Source organism: Labrus bergylta, chromosome 5, assembly GCF_963930695.1.
Source record: "Labrus bergylta chromosome 5, fLabBer1.1, whole genome shotgun sequence".
NCBI lineage: Eukaryota > Metazoa > Chordata > Actinopteri > Labriformes > Labridae > Labrus > Labrus bergylta.
The window spans coordinates 32,604,560-32,610,559 of record NC_089199.1 but is presented as its reverse complement, the minus strand read 5'-3'; the positions used below and the strand labels follow the sequence as shown (position 1 = coordinate 32,610,559).

At 36.2% G+C, this 6,000-nt stretch overlaps 1 protein-coding gene and 1 long non-coding RNA gene across 6 annotated transcripts in view; both read left to right on the top strand.

Moving 5' to 3' along the window:
* LOC110000043 (uncharacterized) overlaps positions 1-1,161 on the top strand; it is a 4,934-nt gene extending 3,773 nt beyond the window's left edge. For both annotated transcript variants that reach the window (XR_010666466.1, XR_002278692.3), the window contains one exon: positions 1-1,161. This exon is cut by the window's left edge and continues 298 nt beyond it. This is a non-coding gene — a long non-coding RNA (uncharacterized lncRNA).
* Positions 1-6,000, top strand: part of LOC110003756 (V-set domain containing T-cell activation inhibitor 1) — a 195,282-nt gene that overhangs the window by 57,783 nt on the left and 131,499 nt on the right. The gene's annotated exons all lie outside the window — the stretch shown is intronic.

Genomic DNA, 6,000 nt, shown 5'->3' with positions numbered 1-6,000 from the left:
TTGTAACGTTTTTTTATTTTATTGTTGTGTCACATACATTTATATGCCCAGCCCGCGTGGGCTTACGTGACACCGTAAATTAAAATGTTCCAGGATCAGAGTGCACTCGGTAAACTATATTCATTGTCAAGAAACAAAAAGAGAAAGTCAAACTAATTAAACAGAATATCCTGTCTTCTATTCCAGGCGTTTGAAAATGTTCAAACTTCAGAGAGTTATGCAACTGTTGAATTTATTTTTACCATATGTTATTTTTCTTTTATTATCACTTAATCTTTTTGTCATTTCATTCATATCATATAGTCAATACGACTTTAGTTTTTTTGTGCTTTTACATATCCTGTCAATCCTACACACACCCGCGGTGCCTATGCACCTGTGAGGTCAGGATAAGTGTGCCATACTTTGAGCAAAACCACATACGAGCTCGTAGGTGTATAGCATTTCTGTGAATCTGCCTGGTTCAAGCTAAAACTACATATGAACTTAGTATCACCTGTGTTACCTTGTATGATTTGACATTAAAACCACATATGAACTTAGTATCACCTGTGTTACCTTGTATGATTTGACATTAAAACCACATATGAACTTAGTATCACCTGTGTTACCTTGTATGATTTGACATTAAAACCACATATGAACTTAGTATCACCTGTGTTATCTTGTATGATTTGACATTAAAACCACATATGAACTTAGTATCACCTGTGTTACCTTGTATGATTTGACATTAAAACCACATATGAACTTAGTATCACCTGTGTTATCTTGTATGATTTGACATTAAAACCACATATGAACTTAGTATCACCTGTGGATGTATCACGTTTCTGCGAATATGAATTGTTGAGGTTTTACAGAATCTTGAAAAAGAGACCGTCTGGCTATAAACACGTTGTGGAAAAGCTGATCGAGGTTCTTTTTTACTTTTCTAAAGGACTCCACGTCACTCTGACTTTTGAATCCCCATTTTGGGACTTAGTCTCTGAGACCAAGATCTTTTAAAACCTCAAGTGTCTACACTCTCAGGTTTAGACTTTGGTCTTTGTGTTTTGCTTTTACTTTTTACATTTTTATATTTTTACTTTTACTGTTTTGTATTTTCATTTGGAATATCATCTGAAGTTTTTTAAATAAATTTTCGGAAACTTTTTGAAATCATTTTCTGACTGAAATCATTCACACCACAAAGACTGGAGTCTCCCTTAAGGACCCCGTGAACCTCGGAAGGTAAGCTTGAGCAGTCACACCACGGCACACTTCTACTGACTTTTACTACACACCTCATACACACCTAACATCCCAGTAGGGAGAGATTACAGTTATTCCCTCTCCGGGGGGTAATCTAGAGTCCTGTACCAGGGGTTATTCTTGAATCTAATTATTCTAGAAATGAATGTTAGGCAGATAATCCTGGGGCTGTGTGATTATAACAAGTCCTCTCTCCTCCAAAAGGTGTTAGAGGAGTAATTTTACAAAGCTCCTGGTACTAGGAAAGAGGAGACTAGCGGCTGGTAGGGAGTGAGCTCTCACTTAGTTCTAGGAAAGAGGAGTCTAGTTAACTAATGGGTGGTGAGCTTCAGTGAGCTGTAGTAAAGTTATTCACCCCTTTGTGCATGTCCAGGACATATTACAAAACAAAATGAGCAAGTTTAAACCACATCAAACTTAAACAGCCATTCCAGTTTTTACACATCTGTCCTCCACAATATTTCAGAATTTTGACGAGCTACTTTTTTTTTGTATTTTGTGATGGACTTTTAACACATTTTTATGTAAAAGACTTGTCTTTTTTTTTTCTTTTTTTTTTTTACCTTTTTTAGTGTTTGACCAAATCAAAGTCAAATACCTTTATTAATTAGATTTTATCTGTGGTAGCATCTATTATCACTTATTGATCGTGTTCTCTATGATTTTACTGCCAATCCAGCTATTGAATTAAAATAGAACAGGTTGAAAAAGGAGCTAATTAAACTTAACTTACAATAAAGTTCCAGTTTTATTAAAGTGTCTCAAAACAATATGAAATCTCTCTCCAGTCCAACATGTTAAAGTGTCTTTGAGCGACACACTGAACCCTGTGTGTGTTCGTGCCATTAAAAAGTGCTTCATAACTGCTGTAAACATAAATAATCAAAGTGCTTTATAACTGCTGTAAACATAAATAATCAAAGTGTTTTATAACTGCTGTAAATATAAATAATCAAAGTGCTTTATAACTGCTGTAAACATAAATAATCAAAGTGCTTTATAACTGCTGTAAACATAAATAATCAAAGTGCTTTATAACTGCTGTAAACATAAATAATCAAAGTGTTTTATAACTGCTGTAAACATAAATAATCAAAGTGCTTTATAACTGCTGTAAACATAAATAATCAAAGTGCTTTATAACTGCTGTAAACATAAATAATCAAAGTGTTTTATAACTGCTGTAAACATAAATAATCAAAGTGCTTTATAACTGCTGTAAACATAAATAATCAAAGTGCTTTATAACTGCTGTAAACATAAATAATCAAAGTGCTTTATAACTGCTGTAAACATAAATAATCAAAGTGCTTTATAACTGCTGTAAACATAAATAATCAAAGTGCTTTATAACTGCTGTAAACATAAATAATCAAAGTGCTCGTAGCTCTGAAAGGTTCAGAATAAGCAACATGTAGAATTAAAACCATGAAACTTCAGTTTATGCTGAAAATAAATGATGAGTGAATATTTTGCAGCTGAAGTCAAATATAATGTGATGAAGGTTTTATTTTTGTGTTACTGATATTAATAATGATGAGTCTGTGTGAAGTGAACATTAGAACCTTCAGGATTTATTAACCAGCGACCCCTCTCATCCCCTGCACTCCCAGTTTAGGTTTCAGACGCTTCAGACTGCCACGAGTCACAGACCATGATTACAAACAATCACTGGTCCCAAGTGTGATTCCATTATTACATTTATAAAGTCAAAAAAACATAACCCCCCCCCCCCATACCCCCAAACTTTACTGCTCAGAAAATGTTGTCTTGTTTGTCATCATGTTTTCTTTGTTGTGAAGACAAAGACAGTTTTCCACATGGTGACAAAGAAAGTCCTAACCTGTTTGAGGACTGTTGATTCAGACTGCTTTAGTTTGAGCCCGGTGTAAACTGGACTCTGACTGTTTCCTGTTGTTGACTGAGAGGTTTGACTTCATCAACGTTCATGTCTGTTCACGCTGTAGACTGATGATGATGATGATGATGATGATGATGATGATGATGATGATCTTGGAGGTATCAAGTCATTTCACACAGAGCTTCTTCATTTCTGTACAAACGTTTGAATAAAACATGAAAAATGTCAAACTGTGTCTTCTGACTGTCGAACACTGAAGTGATTTTTACTGACAAGAAACAAACAAAGCAGCTGCTCTCAGAGTTTAATTCACACACTTTAACTTTTGTCCTCTGACTTGATTTGAGGATAACAAGAGGAAACTTTACAGACTGAATAACGTGAGCAGTGTAAATAAATACTACACGCTGTAGGCTTTTATGAAAATGTAAATGTTAGGAAGGGTTCAAATTTATTGGGTGACTATCACCATGGGCCTCGGGTCAGGATGCATGAACTTCAGTTATGGTTTATTTCTTTAAATTCAAGTCAAAGGTTCAATAAAGGGGGAAACAAAAATGAAATAAACACACATAGTTCAAACTTCAGAGTGAAGGTGAAGAGGAGCGAGAGCAGTCTTTAAATGAGCAGTGATCAGGTGAATTCTGATAGAGGACAAACAACAACCAATCAATGAAGGGGAAGGAGAAACCAGGAAGTGAACTGAGGTAGGTGAAGAAGGGAAGAGAGATAAAATAGTGATCTTTACTACAGTAAATTAACTCTAAAAAGACTGTTATAAACTTCCAGGTGGGATTAAGGGTTAAGTGTTGCTTTATGTGTTGATTCAATTATTTAAATATATAAGTTTAAGATAGTTTCAACATAGGAGCTCGACAAACGGGATGTTTTCTAGAGACTTGGCTGCATGAAAACTCGCCATCTGCAGCATTAGAGGTACCTGGCTATCAAATCTTCAGAAGAGATAGAGTGACATCAAAGGGAGGCGGGGTCATGGTTTATGTGAAGGATAGTATTCAATGTAATGAATTAACTTGGTCAAATTGTGAGCTGAATGTATTGGCTTGAATATCACTTTGTCACCACAAATGTCTTTTGTCCTGATTGTAATTTACCGCCCACCCTCTGCAAATAATGCATTTTATGAAAAGTTCCAAAACATGCTTGTAGAGTGCAATTTTAAAAAAGAGGTGATAATAATGGGCGATTTTAATGTTAATTGGGAAGATAAGGCTACTAGAAAGAACCTCAAACAAATAACTGATGGTTTAGATCTCTCACAGCTGATCAAGGGTCCAAGAAGAATAACCCAATCCACCAGAACTCAGATTGACTTGGTATTTAGTAACAGACCTGAGAGAATGACTAAATCTCTCAATATGATCACTGGGATATCTGACCACAATCTTATTCTGGTGATCAGAAAATTAACAAAAATGAGATTTAGCCCCTCAATTGCCAAAGAGAATGAATCTCTTAGAATTCCTAAGAACAAGCAGGAATGTTTTAAAAACACTATAAATAGCGTCAATTGGAATGATTTGCTCTTGGGAAAAAACTTGCAGGAGGGCAGTCAAATATTCTCAAGTAAAGTGCATAGTGTCATCACAGAATTCTCCCGTAAGTTTAAGTATAGGAATAAAAAGAACAGTCTTCCCTGGATAAATGCAGATATTTTAAAACTGATGAAAGAGCGAGATCTGGCACTGAAAATGGCCATTAAGACCAGATTGTTCCACGACAAATTCATTTTGCCATGTTAAGAAATAAGGTGATAGCAGGGTTGAGGAAGGCTAGGGCTGATTCTTTTATGACAATAATTAATGAGGCGAGGGGAAACTCTAAATTAATATGGAGTCAGTTAAAAAAGCTCCTGGGTCAACAAACCAAAGTAGGAAAACAAATTGAACTTAGCCTGAATGGAAACCTGACTAAGGACCCAGCTGAAGTAGCTGGAGCTCTTAATCGATACTTTGTCGATTCTGTAGCAACTATTGCACAGAGCTTCTCTGCTAAGCAGGTTAATCTGTGCTTGGCAAACAAAACAGAGCCAGCTTTCCATTTTATAAATGTTAGTGAATCAAAGATCACAGAAATTATTAGATCCCTCAAGCCATCAAAAGCAAAAGATGATTTTGGGATGGACACAACAATGGTTAAGGATCTTGGTGCAGCATTAGCCAAACCCATCACCAAAATCATTAATCTCTCAATATCACAGGGTGAATTCCCAAGGGTGTGGAAATCTGCCGTTATTTCACCAATGTACAAATCTGGTGATCCCCATTCACCCTGCAATTATAGGCCCATCAGCATTCTTCCTATTATGTCTAAAGTTGCAGAGAAATGGGCGGCTGAGAAAATTATACATCACCTGAACAACAGCTCTTATCACCTGCATCCAATGCAGTTTGGATTCAGATCCAACCACTCAACAGAGACAGCTAATTGCTTCCTCATTGAAAAAATCAAATCACTGCTAGATAACCGTGGCATTGTTGGTGCTGTCTTTCTGGATCTCAGAAAAGCATTTGACACTGTAAATCACAGGGTTCTTCTATCTAAGTTATCCACCTTTAATTTCTCTGCTGATGCTCTGAAATGGGTAGAATCATATCTCTCCAACCGCTCTCAAAGTGTGTGAATACTTAATTATCAATCTGACGCCCTCTGCTTGTCCACGGGCGTTCCGCAGGTTTCTATACTGGGCCCACTTTTATTCTTCCTGTATGTAAATGACCTGCCATCTGTGTGTCCTGAGGTTAACATTCAAATGTATGCTGACGATACAGTTTTGTATGTGCATGGTTTAACAAAAGCAGAAGTTGCTTCAAAACTAACAACCGCAATGGTCAAAATTACAGCATGGCTTAATCAGTGCTGTC